Source organism: Ornithorhynchus anatinus, chromosome 3 (genome assembly GCF_004115215.2).
Source record: "Ornithorhynchus anatinus isolate Pmale09 chromosome 3, mOrnAna1.pri.v4, whole genome shotgun sequence".
Lineage (NCBI taxonomy): Eukaryota > Metazoa > Chordata > Mammalia > Monotremata > Ornithorhynchidae > Ornithorhynchus > Ornithorhynchus anatinus.
In genome coordinates this window covers 101,389,567-101,408,789 of record NC_041730.1, presented here as the reverse complement: position 1 = coordinate 101,408,789, position 19,223 = coordinate 101,389,567, and the positions used below count along the sequence as shown (strand labels likewise).

The 19,223-nt window shown below is 40.2% G+C and overlaps 1 non-coding gene across 1 annotated transcript; it reads right to left on the bottom strand.

The window, feature by feature from the left end:
- Positions 1–18,830: 18,830 nt before the first annotated feature.
- LOC114810599 lies at positions 18,831–18,968 on the bottom strand. Its single transcript, XR_003758295.1, has one exon. It is a non-coding gene; the product is annotated as a small nucleolar RNA SNORA7 (small nucleolar RNA).
- Positions 18,969–19,223: the final 255 nt, after the last annotated feature.

Here is a 19,223-nt window from a genome sequence, read left to right as displayed (position 1 = left end):
CATTTTCTTGATAGGCAGGCTCAAAGTTAATACCCCTTCATATGAAGGAGAGATACTCACAATGTTTCAATTATAATCGCTCAAATAGCCAAAGCAGTAAGTGGCATTTAAGTGAAATTGTTCAGTTCTTTAAAACCGTGTTATTTTGAAAAATACCTTTGCCTTTCAAGAATTTCTTCATGAAACAACATTTATCTACCTGTCATTTAATGTTATTGTGCTACACTAGGTATGGGTGACATAAAGCAAGTAAGAAAATCAACAGAGAAAATAGTTCAGAGATTGACTCTATCTCATTTTCTCTAGTTGGGGTGCAAGCACAGAACAGAAAACCATCATGTTTAGTGTGAAATATTTCAAAACAAATCACAACTAGATCTTTATCTTCACAGATAGTCCAAGCAGATTTAGTTGTCTTTTCACCTGTTTGGGACTAAATCTGGTCCAAAACAAAGATGAACTGATGTAGTGGTGTCCTACAAAAAAGAGTTAATATTCTAGTTTTGAAGAACTGATCCTTAAGTTTAATTGACTTTCTGTAAAAGACTACCAATTTAAAAAATGTGGGGTTTTTTTCATTTGAAAATGTTTTTAGAATAAATGGCACTAAGAAAAAAATGAATCGCTGAAAAAGTTAACCAACTAGTTCTCTGTTACCTGATATGGATTACTTGCTCACATAGCTCCTTCACCTGATTTACCTCAATTCACTGCCTTCATTCCTACCAAGCCAATCCTTTAACTATAGCTCTCTCTTGAATCTTCTGACCTCAAGAGGTGCACTGGTTCTCACATACCCTCACATAGGCTTTGATGGTTGACAATATGCAGGGCTTCTTAATTTCAGTGTTTTCCATACGTGGGTCTGCCTTTTCTACACATATTTATTTATTATGATGCTACTCATGCCTGTCTACTAGTTTTGTTGTCTGTCTCTCCCATTCTAGACTGTGAGCCCGATGTTGGGTAGGGATTGTCTCTATCTGTTGCCTAATTGTACTTTCCAAGGGCTTAGTACAGTGCTCTGCACACAGTAAAAGCTATTACAGAATAGCATAAAATTAAATATAAAAATAAATGACTGATCAGCTATCATCTTCCTGAAGCATCGCTCTGCCCATATCTCTGCTCAAAACCCTCCACTGGTTTCCTGTGACTGCATTAAAAAAATTCCTCCTCAAAAAGGGCTTCAGAGCTCTCCACTATCTGACTCCACCTTTCCTATCTTCTCTCTTCACCTGCTGTACCTCAATTCACTGTCTTCTTACCTACCAAGCCAATCCTTTAACTATACTTCTCTCTCAAATCTCCTGTCCTCAAGGGGTCCTCTGGTCCTCTGTTTTTCTGGACCTCAGTTATTCATCTGTAAAGTAGAGTTAAGACTGTGAGCCCCATGTGGAACAGGAGCTGTGTTTTCTACCTGATTAGTTTGCATCTACCCCAGTGCTTAGTACAGTGCCTGGCACATAGGGTTCACTTAACAAACACCATAAAAAATAAGGAAAAAGGAATAAGGAAATAGCTTGCAACAAGGAAGCCAGTAACACAATCAAAAATACCTATAGGCAATACTGATCTAAAAGCTGTGATGAAATTCTGCTACTTAGGCAGCAGAGTGACCAGTGATGAAAAGAATAGTTGGGGAAATAGAAAACAAAATCAAGATGGCCAGCATTTCCTTTTGGAGTCTGTCAAACTGAGTGTGGTGGCAGTGTAATATCAGGCTACAGATCAAGCTAAAGAACTAGAATGTTGTTCAACAGTTATGCTGGGTGAGATATGTGATGAGCACAGTCAACAGCAGGATACCTAAACAACAGCTGAAGGAAGAGCTGAAATTCAGAAACTGAAGGCACAGAGGGCAGAGAAAGAATTTTAAGGACAGGGTAAAAACAAAGATTCAGACAGTGCTCCAACCCAGTTAAAAAGTGAGAGTCTGCTGCAGAGGACAAATCTATATGATATCCTGCTATTAACAAGGGAGTGTCTCTCGGAACAAAATCTTTGCACAGAAAGAGATAGGAGGAAAAGAAAAAACAGCACCAGGTGCTGCAAACATTAAACCTAGCAACACAAGAAAGGACGACATTTTTATGTGCCCAGTGTAGCCAGGACTTTGGATCCCCCATGGTCTTTTCAGCCACCTGAGACATAGGAGACTTTTTACCATCAGTAGTGTTATTTTCTAATACAAAGAACAGATATTTATAGTACTACTACCATAAGTAATTATAACTGTGGTATTTGTTGAGCACTTATTATGTACCAAGCACTGGGGTAGACAAAAGGGATTCTTATCAGAAACAGTCCCTGTCCAACAGAAAGTCACAGTTTAAGTAGGAAGAGAACAGGTATTGCATTTCCATTTTAACAGATTAATAAATTGCATCACAAAGAAGTTAAGTGACTTGCCCAAAGTCACACAACAGGTACTTGGCAGAGAAGGGATTAGAATGTGTTTAGACTGTGAGCCTTTTGTTGGGCAGGGATTATCTCAATCTGTTGCCGAATTGTACATTCCAAGTGCTTAGTACAGTGCTCTGCACATAGTAAGCGCTCAATAAATACAGTTGAATGAATGAATGAATTATATCCTAAGTCTCCTGGCTCTTAGGTCCATTCTCCTTCCATAAGACCATACTACTTCTTTATGTCATTAATCTTGTTATGAACATGTTTGTCCCAAAGCTATATTACTATATCTATCTATCTATCTATCTATCTTTCTATCTATAGCAGGGCATATTATAAGTAACAAGTACACATTATGTATACTATATATGATGTAATATATAGTATACATAAATATGTCCACTGTATATTGTATATCAAATACGCAATATATATGCAATCGCTACCCTCACCAATTCTGAAATCCCTCTATCTGACCACAGCATCTGCATCTCCCTTATCTCCTACCCACCTCCTTCCTGCAAATCTGTGCTTTCCTTCACAGAGATTTCCAATCTTTTGAGTCCATCCAATTTTCCAAGTTACCATCCCCATTTAACCTCCATACTCCAACTAATGTCCTCAATTCCTCCCTCTCTCACTCCCTTTCCCTTTGCCCATCTTGTACCATTCATTCATTCATTCATTTAATTGTATTTATTGAGCGCTTACTGTGTGTAGAGCCCTGTACTAAGCCCTTGGAAAGTACAATACAGCAATAGAGACAATCCCTGCCCACGTCGCCCTAGATCACCTCCACAATACGCTTCCATCACTCCTATGCATGGCCACAGAGTGCTGCTGGCAAAAATTGAGATATCAGGCCAATTACATCCACCTCAAGTTCATATTTGCATGCTTTAACTCTGCCCTTTCCTTTGCCTGGAAAAATAATTTCTCCATCCTTATTGACACCAATGCCCATTGTCCTCCCGAGTTGTTCCAGAGATTTAACTCCCTCCTCAAACCCCATTTCCCCTTACCTCCCCCATTTTAATGATCTGGCTCCCTACTTCACTGAGAAAATTGAAACTGTCAGGCAAGATCTCCCTAAGATCTCCTCTGCCCCATCCTAGTCCTTCCCTCCTCCTACCCCTTCTTCAACTCTCCCATCCTTCCCAGCAGTATCTCATTAGGAGATGTCCTACCTCATCTCAAAATCCAACCCCTAGACTTCCACATCTGACCCCATCCCTTCACATGTTATCAAAACACTTGCCCCTTCCCCTTTTTCTTCCCTGCCATCTTCAAGTATTTGCTCTCTGATGGCTTCTTCCCCATTGCTTTCAAACACACCCATGTCTCCCTTGAACCCATAGCTTCCTCCAGTTATTGCCTCATCTCCCTCCTAATCTTCCTCTCTAAGCTCCTTGAGTGAATTGTCCATACCCACTGTCATATGTTCCTCTCCTCTAATTATCTCCTTGACCTCCTCTACTCAGGTCTCCCTCCCCATCAAGCCACAGAAACTGCCCTCTCAAAGATCACCAATGATCTCTTTCTTGCAAAGTCCAATGGTCTCGGCCTGTACTTTATCCTAATCTTCCTGCCTTTGACACAGTTGATCATCTCCTTCTCCTGGAAACATTATCCAACCTCGGCTTCACTGATACTATCGTCTCCTGGTTCTCCTATTCTCTGGCCATTCATTCTCTGTTCTCTTTGTGGGCTCCTCCTCTGCCTCCCTAACTGTGAATGTCCCTCAAGGTCAGTTCTGGGTCCCTTTCTATTCTCCATCTACACCCACTCTCTTGGAGAACTCATTTGCTCCCAAGGGTTCAACTAGCAACTCTGTGTGGATGATCCCCAAATCTACATCTCCAGTCCTGATCTTTCTCCCTCTCTGCAATTTCCCATTTCCACCTGCATTTAAGATCTCTCTACCTGGATGAGCTGCTGCTATCATCTCTAACTTAACATGTCTAAAACAGAACTCCTTATCTTCCCACCCAAACCTTGTCTTCCCCCCCTGATTTTCCCATCACTGTAGACAGCACCACCATCCTTCCTGTTTCACAAGCCCACGACTCTGGCATTGTCCTTGACTCCTCTCTCTCATTCAACCCATATATTCAATCTTTCACTAAATCCTGTTGGTTCAACCTTTAAAATCACTAAAATCCACTTTTGCCTTCCCATCCAAACTGCTACCATGTTAATACAGTCACTTATCCTATCCTGCTTTGATTACTATATCAGCCTCCTTGCTAACAACCCTGACTCCTATCTTTCTTTCCCTACTCCAGTCCATACTTCATTCTGCTGCCCATATCATTTTTCTACAAAAATGTTCAGGCCATTTGCCCCAATTCCTCAAGAACCTCCAGTACTGCCCACCTACCTTTGCATCAAGAAGAAACTTCTTACCATTGGCTTTAAAGCACCCAATCTACTTGACCCCTCCTACCTCTCCTCCCTATTCTCCTACCCCAACCTACCTCACTCTTCTAATGTCAACCTACTCCCTGTATCTTGATCTTGCTGCTAACTTCTCACCTACATCCTGCCTCTGCCCTGGAACATCCTCCTTTTTCATGTCTGACAGACAATTACCCTCCCCAGCTTTCAAAGCCTTATAGAACACTCATCTCCTCCAAGAGGACTTCCATGACTAAACCCTCATTCCTCTTTTCCCACTCCCTTCTGCATCAAACTGATTTTTCTCCCTTTACTCATCACCACCCTCAGCCCCACAGCATTTATGTATAATTCCATAATTAATTTATTTATATTAATGTCTGTCTCTCCTTCTAGACTATATGTTTGTTGTTGAAAGGAAATATCTGTTATATTGTTGTGTGGTACTCTCCCAAGTGCTTAGTGCACACAGTAAGTGATCAATAAATGTAATTTGATTGATATAAACTTTAGTAGTCCCAGTGATACTTTCTTCATCATAAGCCTTCTTAAAAAGAAATTAAAGTGTCAACTGACAGATCTCGGTGAGGTTTTTGAAACCATATTTCTTTTAGTGGGATTATATACTTTAGTCTAGCCAGAAGTTCAGTGACTGCTGATCCTGGAGCACAAGAGGTCTAGGGTGTAATCAAAGAGAATTCATTCTCCCTTCGACCCACCTTTAAGGGCATTGATGAAAGCTGTTGTGAAGGAATTTTCTAATCACAAAAGGTGAAAATACTAAAAGGAATGACAAGGAATAAAAAAATGATTTGAGATGGGGATTGTGCCTATGTAGGGAAATCTTCTGAAATAACCAGATATTTTAGGGAATGAGTATGTTTCTACCTGAAGCATTGATCTAATTCAGGGTGATGTATATTTTAAGTCTCAATTATCCAGATAAATTACATGCGTAAACCCAAATCAGTCAATTAATGGTTTTTATTGAGTTCTTACTGTGCACAACACGATATTAAGTACTTGGGAGAGTCCAGTATGGCAGAGTTGGTAGACACGTTCCAAGAGGCAACTTTGTTTATTGGGCTTGGGCTCGTAGAGAAACCCATTTGTACCCGGCCAATCTAGAAATCCACAGTGACATGTAGGGTTGTAGTAATAACCCCTAAGGCCTTCCAATTCTCTTCATTTGCTTGTATAATTTCTGCTGTATTGTGAACCCTTAGCTGAAAGGTGGATGTTCTATATTTAAAGACTTTTGAGCAGCTCATTGAGCTCATTCCAGCTACCACAAATAATGTATATTACCACAAAAAAGTTTTCATTTCAAGTAATTTAGTAATTGTTTATAGGCAATCTCTTCACCATTCCAAGAATTAAGTCAAGAAAGGCAAAATATACTATTTGAAATGATAATTGGAGAGGGATCACAGCAAAGCCTTTATCCATAGAATAAGCTTAGCTTCAGTTTCTTGTCAAATTAATTCATATTAAGTTTCTTCCATTCTGCACAATGATTAAGTACATAAAAAACAACTCATTACTTTCCATAAAGTGGAAGTTTTCAGCTTGGCAAAAGATTTAGAAAGCATATTTCACAAAGGAAGCTGATATTACAGATGTAAGCATTTTTATTAGAGGTTTTTAAAAAGGAAATCCACATGAATTTTATTAGAACCCAATTTTCTAAATATTTTTGTAGATATGTTCACTGCATAATCTCCTTTTTGATCTATTGGCAAATCTTGCAGGGCTGCGTTGTAGATAAAGTAAAAAAAAAAAGAAAAACAAAAACCCACCAACTGAGGTTTTATTGAAAAGACCAGATTGTGCGAATTGATTAACAACAGTCTAAGCCTGAACTCCAATTTGACACATTCTGAAGTCTTGGGCAAGTTTGTGTGTTTATCAATTCCAATTAATTTATCTGAAGAAGGATCATCCAGACCTACCTTTGATGAAACTTAATTAATAAATAGTAGCTCTATTTTGAAGCACTTCCAAGAATAAAATATCCATATTATATACAAGTTGAATGTAAATGTTTCAATCCTTGAAGTTAAATGCATCAAATGTAGGAAAGATTACCTCTACTTAATTTATGTGAGACAGCATAGTAACGTTTGGCTTCAAAATATAGGGGAAAAACAATTGGCTCATATCACTAGTGGGCTTGCTGTTTATGTTTCTTTGAAATACCTAGTTTATGGTCTGGTATCCTTTATTTTACATTGGTCAGGTGGCTAAGTCACAGAACTGGATGTCGGGAGTCATGAGTTTGAGGGTTGGAAGGGTTCAACGATAAACACATGGAACTGGATCCCTTTAAGTCCTATTTCCACCTGCTAAGAAGTATTTCCCTTTGTCTAGACAAAGGGATCATAGATAATGCTAAGATCTTTCTGTGAGAAAAGTTCTACTACTGAATTCTAATCTCCATCTTCAATTTTAAAGCTCTCCAACTTTTAATCTCTGTAATCTTTTATTGCTCTCTTTCCAGGAAGAATCCACTCAAAGTCTTTTTCTGCTAGGTCCTAGGCTTTAGAAAATCTTTCTACCTCCTGTCCATCGAGTAAGAACTCTATCTTTTTCTAAAATTCCAGACTCAACAAGAAACTTCTCCCAAATAAATGGAGGTGAGTTAATAATTTTCCTCCTCTGTCGTTCAAATGAGCAGCTCATGTGTTACACCAATATATCATGCTCTTGTAAGAAAACATTACATACAGAACACACTACACGCTTTTGGATGATGATAGTAAATAAAATAAGGCAAATAGCATATTCTTAGCATTGTCATAGCATTGTCAAGGGGACATTGTACTGTAACACATGTTTATATACAGATACACACATAAATATATACACACTCATTTCTGCCATAACTACACATTTGCTTAAAGTGCTATTTGGGAATAAGAGATTGTTCATCTAATGAGCTGAGCCTGAGCTCTGGTATCAGAAGATACAGTCTGTAGGCATGGTGCAGTGTGGGAAAGGGTGAACAATGCTTTGCACAAAGTGAATATTCAATAAATATCATTGCTTGATTGATTTATGGGGGATTTTTCAACGAGGTATTTTTTGTGAGAACAAAACCCTCAAGTTTGAGGGGCACAAACAGAATAACGCTGTATTATTCTAGGAGTATTATACTATATAGAATATATTTAATGTTACATAGATGCTAGTTACTGATCACATTCCATTTTGGAATATGGAATTGTAAATGATAGACATAAACGTTTAACTTGCTTCGTTAGCCCCAGGGAGAGAATTGATATGAAATAACTAATATATAACTAATAATGCATTTTAAAGTACTCCCTCTTTTTCGTACTTTCCCCTAGCTGCATGTCACAATGATATTCAGCTTCATTCCCTCCCTGAATTATCCTTCTGCAAAGGGGTTGGCGTTCTGGGATCTGTAGCTAGCAGCAATCCTGCTTCCTGCTTCTCCCAGCTGTATATTGAAAATCTGCAAATGCACACACTCCTCCAAGATCCAGTCACCTCAGCCCCCAAAACTGGAAAAAGGTTACAACAGGCTGATCCTTGTCCTTGAAAGAGGGTCCTCAAGCCTGCTCTAATGTGTGATTTTAGGTTGGTAAGAGAGCAGCTGGGGCTCCAGCCTGTGACCTGTGGGAATGAACAGCATGAGTTCTTGAAACAGGTGGGATTCAGATGGTCATCACTTTCCAGAAAAGGAATGGAAATTTAGTCACTCATATTTATTTAGCACTTACTGTGTGCAGAATACTGTACCAAGTGCTTGAGAGAGGGTGAAAATCTCCATGGTGCATCTAGCACATTCTGTAGGGGTGAATCGACATCCTTACCAAAGAGATGAGATATTGTGGGAATTTAGACTGTTTCTTTCTCTGATCTGAAATATATTTTAGTGATTCTCTTGCCCAGTAGGTTGTAAGCTTCTTGAAAACAGTGATTATGTTAAGACATCTCTTATATCTACCCCTCCCCTCCACCCTAACAGCTACCATCTTTGTTAGAAACTCTGGTCTTGCCTCAGGCTATCACATTAGCCTACTTGCCAGTTTCCCAAATTTCATCCTCTCCAGCTCCAATCTATACTACCTACTGCTACATAGCATATTCTTTAAACAGTTTGGCCTCATCTCTCCTCTCCTCAAAACCCTCCACTGGCTTCCTGTCTGCATCAAACAAAACACCAGTCAGCTTTAAGGCTCTCTACCAATTTATCCCACTTTACCTATCAGTTCTCTTCACCTCCTCCTTCTCAACTATTTGTTATTCTTCCCACACTAACCTTCTAGTTGTTCCTAGTTCTTGACTCTTTCACCTCCATTCCTTTGGTCATGCCGTTTCCATGACTAGTAGCTTCTCGCCTCTCAGAGAGACAACACCTCTCCCCACATTAAAATCAAACTCCCACCTCCTCCAATAACCCTTACCTAATTAATTTCTGAGCACCCTCTTTTGTATCAACCCCTCTGCCATCTCTGAGTATTTATAAATACATTTATGTTTTTATAACCATCCTTGGCACTTGTATACATTTGAACTCAATTGTTTATTTTGACTACATCCGTAAAAAATGTTTGTAAAAAAAATGTAAGTTCCTTTTGGGCAGAAATATTATCACTTTTTGATTTTGTACTTTCCAAAGACCTAGAACAGGGCACGCACTAAATGGATGCTCAATAAATACTATTGATTAATAGATGTGGTTTAAGCACAAATCAAAATAAAAATAGTTATATGAGTAAACTGAAAAATACTTGTAACAAGTTCAATTCTTAGAAAAGTAGTGGCTCAGCATGTCAAGTTATTTTCTAAAATAAAAGACATTTTAATTTTAGAAGCAACACATTTGTTTTCACTATAAAAAAATTATTGGTCAGCTGTCTTGTTTTAAGCTTAAATAATGTTTCCTTAATTCACAGGTCAAGCATCTTCAGTATTAATTAAAAAGATAGAAGGGGCAGAAGAGGAAATTAGAAATTTAAGGGTCTTGTCAAGCAAGAAATAGTTTTTACTGAGACATTTTTGGATATATATCTTCAAAGTGGTTCTTACCAGGAGGGTGTATTATTGAAAATGTCTCATTACAGTGGATCCATTGTGACCACAATTTTTAGTGATTATTCTCTGTATTTTTATTAGAGAATTTGTTTTTGAAGTATAAAACATTAGAGAAAATTAACTCCATCCTAACAGGTTATAAAAAACACTGAACTAAACTGAGATAAAATAGATTATAAAATTGCCCTCTCACTGCTAGCTGGGAAAATATTTCCACTCCTTAAGGCTTTATAAATACAGGAATAATAAATACTCTTATAAGTATTTGTTTTTTTGCCATTTTTCAAAGTCTTTTCCTGTGTAATGTACATGTAGCTGCAATAGCTTTCCCTTTACTGTCTTCAACCCTTCATCCCAACAGAAGGCTACCTTCCTCCACTATACTTGAGACCCCTCAAAGATAATCATTTTCTCTCTCTCCATTGGTGAGGACACCTAGTTCAGGGAGGGGTTAAATCCTGCCTCTGCCAATTACTTGCATCCTTACTTGAAAGCATATCTCCTCAATTTCTCCTCTCTTATGAAGATGGCAAACAAGTCTTGGTCTAATCACTTCTGGTGTGTTTGGACGGATACATGGAAGAAGAGGTATGCTGTGGCAATCTGGGCACATGGCGGTCAGCTTGAAACTGCCTTTTGGCTTGAACATTTCTCCTTTGCTGCAGCAATGTATTTGTCCTCAAGGGAGAGAATAATCAGATGGCATATCTGATTCTACCCAAGCACTGGTATCAGTGGACCACACCTTGAGAGTGGACTTTAGTATGAGATGGAATTCTTTCCCCTGGCCACCTCTGGAGTTTACTCTCATGCTCCCAAAGTCGCCTTGGAACTCAACAAAACACAGTGCCAAATGAGACCTCTCAATTTCATAGTCTACTGGTCCTTATAACTTCTAGACTCCCTTGTTCATTATCATGATCATCATCAGTGGTATTTATTGAGTGCCTACTAAGTACACAACACTGTACTAAGTGCTTGGGAGAGTACAAAACAAAAGAATTGCTAGAAATGTTCCCTAACCTCAAAAAGCATATAACCTAGAGGGGGAAACAGACATAAATATGAATAATTTATAATGTATAATTATAGATATGTACATAAGTGCCACGGAATTGAGGGTGGAATGAATCAAAAATGCCCTAAGGTCACAGATCCAAGGGCATAGATGAGACAGAAGGGAGAGGGAACTAGGGAAAAGATGGCTTTATTGGGGAAGGCTTCTTGGAGGAATTGTGAACTTAATAATGCTTGGAAGGTTGAGAAAGTGGTTGTTTGGCATATATGGACAGGGAGGGAATCCCAGTCTAGGGCAAGGACATAGGGAAGGGGTTGGCGGTGGAACATATAAGATTGGGAGATAGTGAATAAGCTGCTGTTAGAGGATTGAAGTATGCAGTTTGGATTGTAGTAGGAGGTAAGTAAGAGGGGACAAGCGGATTGAAAGCTTTAAAGACAATGGTAAGGAGTTCTAATTTAATGTAAAGGTGGAACGGGGACCATTGGAGATCACTGAGGAATGGGGACATAATGACTTCTAATGATTTCCCAAAAAAAAATCCTTGTTGTACCAACTATCCTAGCAGAATATAACAGGCATAGGTGAGACAGGGGCATGATGCTGCTTAAACTATTAACATTTGATCAGGTTGTTCATCCTGAATTCTTTGTGACTGGACTGGGCTCATCTAGGGTTTATGTCAGAAAATTATATACTGTATCTGGACTCCACTTCAGGTAGATCTCTGTTGTAACAGGTCCTGAACAACAAAGTCCCTAACTTACTACAAAGGAGTAAATTTAGGCCCTGGGGAAATTGAGCTCAGTAGGTGCTGTGCAAGGGCTCCAAAGTAGCATTATACAATAACATTTCAGACTGGAAATAACACCTTTCATCTTACAGACAAGCACAATTCTACTTTAAAGACAGAGATAAAGGTCCCAAAGCAAAGAGCTTGTAACAAAATTGAAGATTTCTCTGGGTCTTTTTTTAAGGTTCTAATTATGAGATATACCTGAGTTTCATCATGGGGCAGGTCTAATGATCAAAAGAGGTGAAAACTTAATTTTCTGGATGGGTGAGTAACAGAGATGTGGAGACACACTGACCAAACCACATTCTCCTCCCTTTCTTTTCTATGAAAATCAGATCCTCATAAGATATGGGACTTTGAAAAGCCAAAAAAATAGTCAAGAAACTCCTGGTGGTGAGAAAACCTCCCAGCTAATACCAGTGAAAATTACCCTTTGAGACCAGCTGACCAGTTTTTGCTGTACTGGAAAGGTAGAAAGAAAAACAACAACAATGAGTCAACAATTTGAGTTACTTTTCATGAAGGTTCAATTTTCCCTCACATCTCTAGTTTGGGCCTTTTTTTCCCTCAAAGATAATTAAAAGGTGACCTTGACTATGGACAGACCACCATTGTCTCTCTTACCATCCAGCGTGGTACTGGGCCAATTAAATCTTTAATAAAAGAAGAAAAATATTATAATTAATTTTCAAAAAAAAGACATCTGCCTTAACACCTTTTACATTATGGAAGCTTCTTTCATACTTTATTAAATGCCAAAATGCTTCCCTTTTTTCTGCTTTTTGTAAGTCCTTAATAAAAAGAATGACACAAGTTACTGGCCTCCATATAAGAAACGGAGGAACTCAGTAATGGAGGCCTGGAATCTGTTGAGTCAGAGAATGGCAAGCAATTATCAGGGAGTATTTCTAGCTGAGGAGCTTGTTTGATCAGTGGATTTGTGGAATTTCCAGCTGTGGTAGATACCACCAAATTAAATGGAAGGATTTGCATAGATTACAACTAACCTGACTTGTTAGGTTTGTGTGCGGAGAAGTTGAAGGGTTTTCTGACAGATTTATTAGAAACCTGGAAGCCAGACACCAGATTCAGAACAACTGAAGCACAGTTAAAAAGTTAAGCCCATCCATATTTCTCAGAAACTTAGTGTTACTATCTAATTGCATGAACTCTGATGGAAATATCACAATAACCCATCTCACTTCATGTACCTACTCCAGAAAATCTACCATCTCTTGACACTTTACATTGTTAAGATAACCTATGTCCAATCAAGCTTCAGTATCATACAGACATTGTGATACCTTAATGAACCACATTAGCAAGCAGCACATTAGCCGCATGCTAACCACACAATCAAAGACCAGTTTAGGCTGCAGCTCCACACTTGCTTGTCCCAAATTAGAAATTAATTTCTCATTGTGAGATTCTCCTCTTTTCCTTGCCATCAGAGAAATACAGGCAGAACTGGTTGGGGCCACTGTGTAGCTATGGGACAAGGACAGAAAAAACTGTCTTTGCCATCTCAATAATAGAGAATTGGGATCCCAACCAGTTCACTTCTAGATTCCAAACAATGTCCACTTCTGCTGGAAGAGGGACTCCTTTCAGGAGGAAATACAGGAAAAACATATTGTGCAGCGGTAGTTCCATACCTTAAACTGGCTGTTCAGAGTGAACCTGGGCAGGACCCATTTTGTGCATTAGGATGAGAAGGATTTTATCCAGTTGCTTATCCCCTCAAAAAAAATTCAGTTCTGTACAACTGACGCCCTTGTCTCCATCTGAAACTGGTTCTTTACAGAAGAAATCATTTTCTGGGCCCTCCCCAGGGTTGGAAATTTATATAATTGCTTTACTTACTCCCCATTTCTCCCCACTCACACCAAGCTGGATACTTTACCAGCAAGAGAAAAAGGGATGTCCTATGTGAGGTCTTTGGAGTCCCAAAACAGCACAGCTTCCTAAGTACTTTGGACATTGTGCTCTGTGCTATCAGCTGTAGCTGAGACCACATATATAAGTGTTGCCCTTCCCATGAACAGCAAGACTATGAAAGCTGTTACTAGAAATCCAACCTGACCTCATAGAAAGAGATTGATCAATCACCCAGTCACTATGTCAGTGGTATTTATTGAGTGATTACTGAATGCAGAGCACTGTATTAAACATTTGGGTTCTTTCTATTTGTTGAATTTCCCCAAAGTATCTGTTTCTGAGGCAATTTATCAATGCAACTATTCCCTTTTTAATGTGTACTAAGGCTCAGTTTCAGCATTGCTAGCAAGAGTGACTGAGGGGAAGAAGCACAGTGGAACTCCCTCCACATTCAGGTCAGGGGTGGCCAGGTGTTCAGAGCAATGCAAGCCCCATTTCCTGGTGAATTTGCTTATCCTCTCTGGAGAAGCCTGGATTCTGGATCCACACTGCACCCCACCCACTGGAACTGAGTACAGAATCCCAGCTCCAGAATGGGAGAAGCAGCAGCAAGTGTTACTTCAGACAGACTCTAAGCGATCCCTTCCAAAATACCTTTCCCTTTCTACCCTCTTCCCATCCCCTCTACCCCCACCTCCTAGGTCAGTGTGAGGAACTCAATTGGCAGAATTTCCCATCTCTCATATTGTGGTAAACACTCAACAAACTGTTGACAGATTTTTCTGCCATTCAGATCCTGCCTCTTGGAACCAACCAGAAAAGGGGCTGAAGGGGCAGATTCTAAACTATTGTTTTCCAGAAATCTTTCATTTGTTATGGGAGTTGTTTAGCAAACTGCAGATTTATCATGTGTTCTGAAAGCCCCAACAATTTTCCTTCCTCACTCCTCACACTCTATTCCCCACTCCAACAGTCTGCCTCTACTCTTCTCTCTAAGCCTCCCGGCCAGTCTCCATCTATAACATGCCTTGCAGAATTTTCTTTTTTTTAACTTTGTCATCCTGCTTCAGGGGAAGAAGGACTGGGAAGAGATTTCTAATGCCCTCCACCAAACTGCCCTCATATGGTCTAGTATATTCCCATCCCTATCTCTCTGGTAGCCTCAAGTAGTGGGACTGAAGGGCAGATAGGACAGGATGTTGTGAGACAAAGTAAAACCATGAAACTCACAAGGCCAGTGTCAGATCTAGGGCTGGTATAGGGAAATATATAGGTGGGGGTGCTTAAGGGAGGAGGAAAAAAGAAGCTTTGTGTAGCTTTCAAAGAGCATTTTGATGGGTGAGGCCAAGGAGAGGGGAGGGATGTTGAGAGGGAAAGGTATGGTTTAGCTGTCAATAGGTAAATGCTGCCTCTTCAGGAAGCATAGCAAAATAATAATAATAATATTGGTATTTGTTAAGTGCTTACTATGTGCCGAGCACTGTTCTAAGCACTGGGGTAGACACAGGGGAATCAGGTTGTCCCACGTGGGGCTCACAATCTTAATCCCCATTTTACAGATGAGGTAACTGAGGCACCGAGAAGTTAAGTGACTTGCCCAAAGTCACACAGCTGACAAGTGGCCGTGCAGGGATTCGAACCCATGACCTCTGCCTCCAAAGCCCGTGCTCTTTCCACTGAGCCACGCTGCTTCTCTATTCATCATGCTGTCACATGAGCACCTCACACTCACATGTTCCCACTTAACAATTTCATGAGCTAGTACAAACTTTGGCTGGCTAATGAAGCTACATGGTAGGGTACACTAGAAAAAAAAAATGAACATTATTCCTCCACCACAAAGGATGTAACTTGAATTTCCCCTTATTTATCATCTCCATTTTTGGATTTACTTTGAGAATCCGTTCAGAAATATCTGAAGTTAATGTTTTTGACAAAGTTCTACGTATAAAAATCCTTCAAACTGTTATTTTAGTCTAGAGAAATTTAGGGATTATTTTCTGATTTCTTTGAAATCTTTAACCGTGAGCATGTGAGCCACATGAAAGCTATAATGACATAACACTATAATTTTCTAGATGATAGCTAATTACTTCTAATGGAATAACGTCTGTACTGATTTTTCAGAATCCTGGTAACTTAAACATCCGTCATTTTATATCGAATTCACCAGGGCATGAAATGTAAACCCGTTCCAATATAAGTTAACTCTCTAGAGGGAGTTTAGCTTGTTAGAATCTATTAAGATTAATAGGCCTGTAGAAGTAGCTAAATGTGCTGTTTTGTATAAACGTGATCATTCTCAAGACCCAAACATTGCTAGAATGGCTGCCTTTAGTGTTTGAGGTAATAGAGGGTATATATGAAGTAGAATAAAGATGATCCCCATAATTCATGCTTCCATTGTCATGATACCCCAACAAACTAGCCCTACACATAGATATGGTGAAAAGGCCCAGAAATTTCTAGAACAGAGCAGTAAATCACTCCTCAGGACTCCTTCCAAGGACTGTGGGGTGTAAATCACTCACCTGATGACATCAGTGATAGCACTACCAATCAATCAATCAATCAGTGTTATTTTTTGAGTACTCGATTGGTGCAGAGCACTGTATTAAGTGCTGCAGAGAGTACAACACATATAATAATGGTATTTGTTAAGCGCTTACTATGTGCAGAGCACTGTTCTTAGCGCTGGGGTAGATACAGGGTAATCAGGTGGTCCCACTTGGGGCTTACAGACTTTGGAGAAGCAGCGTGGCTCAGTGGAAAGAGCACGGGCTTTGGAGTCAGGACTCATGAGTTCGAATCCCAGCTCTGCCACTTGTCGGCTGTGTGACTGTGGGCAAGTCACTTAACTTCTCTGTGCCTCAGTTCCCTCATCTGTAAAATGGGGATTAAGACTGTGAGCCCCACGTGGGACAACCTGATTCCCCTATGTCTACCCCAGCGCTTAGAACAGTGCTCGGCACATAGTAAGCGCTTAACAAATACCAACATTAATTAATTAATTAATTTATCTCCATTTTACAGATGAGGGAACTGAGGCACAGAGAAGTGAAGTGACTTGCCCACAGTCACACAGCTGACATGTGGCAGAGCCGGGATTCGAACCCATGACCTCTGACTCCCAACCCCAGGCTCTTTCCACTGAGCCACGCTGCTTGAACCCTGCATTGAAGGAGTGCTCACTAAAGTGCAGCAAAAAGAAGCAGAGCAGGGGGTTCAGGAGGATCACCTCTCAGGCTAAGTTGCAGTAAGTGCCAACAAGAATTCCTGCATCCAGTTTAAGGTGATCTTGGCCACATGTTTATGAGAAGTGATCTGGGTTTGTGAAACCTGCCAATTCAGAGAGTCACTCTCATAGAGCGGATTGCAACAGTTGGCATTCTTTCAAACCTCAGCCGGCTACCCTAAGGGGGCAAAACTGGATAGCTGAATGCTAAATGATTCTCATGCCTTTGAAGGGTTCCAAATCTAAGAGTCTATCAGAAACAGATTTCTGAGAGTAGAAACTTTTAATAAATTCCCTGGATGAGGAGCACAATTATTTAGGTCATTCAGTTGACATGAGAGATGAAGGGCATGACCAAGAGTCAGAGGAAGATTCTGCTTCATCTTATGAAGTGTTCCAAAACTCTGATTCCACATGGCTGAGAGAATATTTCCAAACATAAAAATTGGAAACAAATAATATATTACTTCGAATTATTTATTCAAAAAAGAAGACAAAAAGATTCAGATTGAAACTACATATTCTAAAATGAACCAGAATCCAGAAAGCCAGAAGACCAGCCTTCTTATAACTTGATTAACCTGCCTAGGTGATAAAGGAGTCCCTTACCACGTGGCAGGTTCCACCAGCATGCCCCAGTGTAAAGATTACATGTCTGGTAGTCAGAGGATGGGTTTCTACTCCTGGTTCCTCCACTTATTTGCTATGTAATCTTGGGTAGGTCATTTAATGTCTCTGTGCCTCAGTTTGTCTTGTCATTATTATTATTATGGTATTTGTTAAGTGCTTATTATGTGCAAAGCACTGTTCTAAACACCGGGGGAAATACAAGGTCATCAGTTTGTCCCACAGGAGGCTCACAGTCTTAATTCCCATTTTACAGATGAGGGAACCGAGGCACAGAAAAGTTAAGTGACTTGCCCAAAGTCACACAGCTGACAAATGGCAGAGCTTGGGATTAGAACCCATAACCTCTGACTCCTAAATCCGTGCGCTTTCCACTGAGCCACGCTGCTTCAAATATTATGCTGTCAAAGTGTCTCTGACCCATAGTAACTCCGTGGACACATCTGTCCCAGAATGCCCAACCTCCATCTGCAATTGTTCTGGTAGTGTATCTATAGAGTTTTCTTGGTAAAAATACAGTGTTTTACCACTGCATTCCTCCAAGCAGTATTCATTCATTCATTCATTCATTCATTCATTCTATCATATTTATTGAGTGCTTACTGTGTGTAGTGCACTATACTAAGCACTTGGGAAAATACAAGATAGCAACAAAGAGTGACAATCCCTGCTCACAACGAGCTCACAGTCTACCGGGGGTAGGGGGAGGGAAGAGAGACATCAATATAAATAAACAGGCCTTAATATAAACAAATAAAATTACACACACACACATGCGCACACACACACACACACACACACACACATATATACATAAGTGCTGTGGGGCTGGGAGAGGGGGGAAGAGCAAAGGGAGCAAGTCAGGGTGATGCAGTAGGGAGTGGGAGATGAGTAAAAGTGGGGCTTAGTTTGGGAAGGCCTCTTAGAGGAGATGTGCCTTCAGTAAGCTTTTGAAGTGGGGGGAGAGTAATTGTCTGGCAGATTTGAGGAGAGAGGGCATTCTAAGCCAGAAGTAGGATGTGGACCAGGGGTTGGCAGTGAGACAGGAGAGATCAAAGCACATTGAGAAGGTTAATATCAGAGAAGCGAAGAACATGAACTGGATTGTAAAAGAAGAGAAATGAAGTAAGGTAGGAGGGCACAAGGTGATGCAGTGCTTTAAAGCCAGTGGTGAGGAGTTTGATACAGATGTGGATAGGCAACTGGTGAAGATTTCTGAGGAGGGAGGTGACATTTCCTAAACTTTACTATAGAAAGATGATCTGGGCAGTGGAGTGAAGTATGGACTGAAGTGGGGAGAGGCAGGGGTTTGGGAGGTCAGAAAGAAGGCTGATGCAGTAAACTTGAGTCTCTCTTACTCGATGTTCTCCCATGCCACTGCTGTTGAGCACAGATGAGTTTTGACTTGTAGCAGATTTTCTTCCATTCACTAGCCACTGCCCAAGCTAGGAATGGAATGGGTAGGCCTCTGCTTGACTCTCCCTCCCATAGCCGAGACTGGTAGAGTACTGGAAACTCTCCAGGTGAGCTCCTGAGATGGGAGTGTCTCAGTTGACGTATCTGTAAAATGAGATTCAATACTTGTTCTTCCTCTCAATTAGACTGTGAGTTCCGTGTGGTCAGGGACTGCATCTGCCCTGATTATCTTTTTTTCTTGATTCTACTCCAGCATTTAGTAGAGTGCATGGCACACAGTGTGGAAGAAGACAATGGTAAACTACTTCCATATCTTTACCAAGAAAACTCTATGGATACACATACCAGAACGACCTTATGACAGAAGATGGGATGTTCGG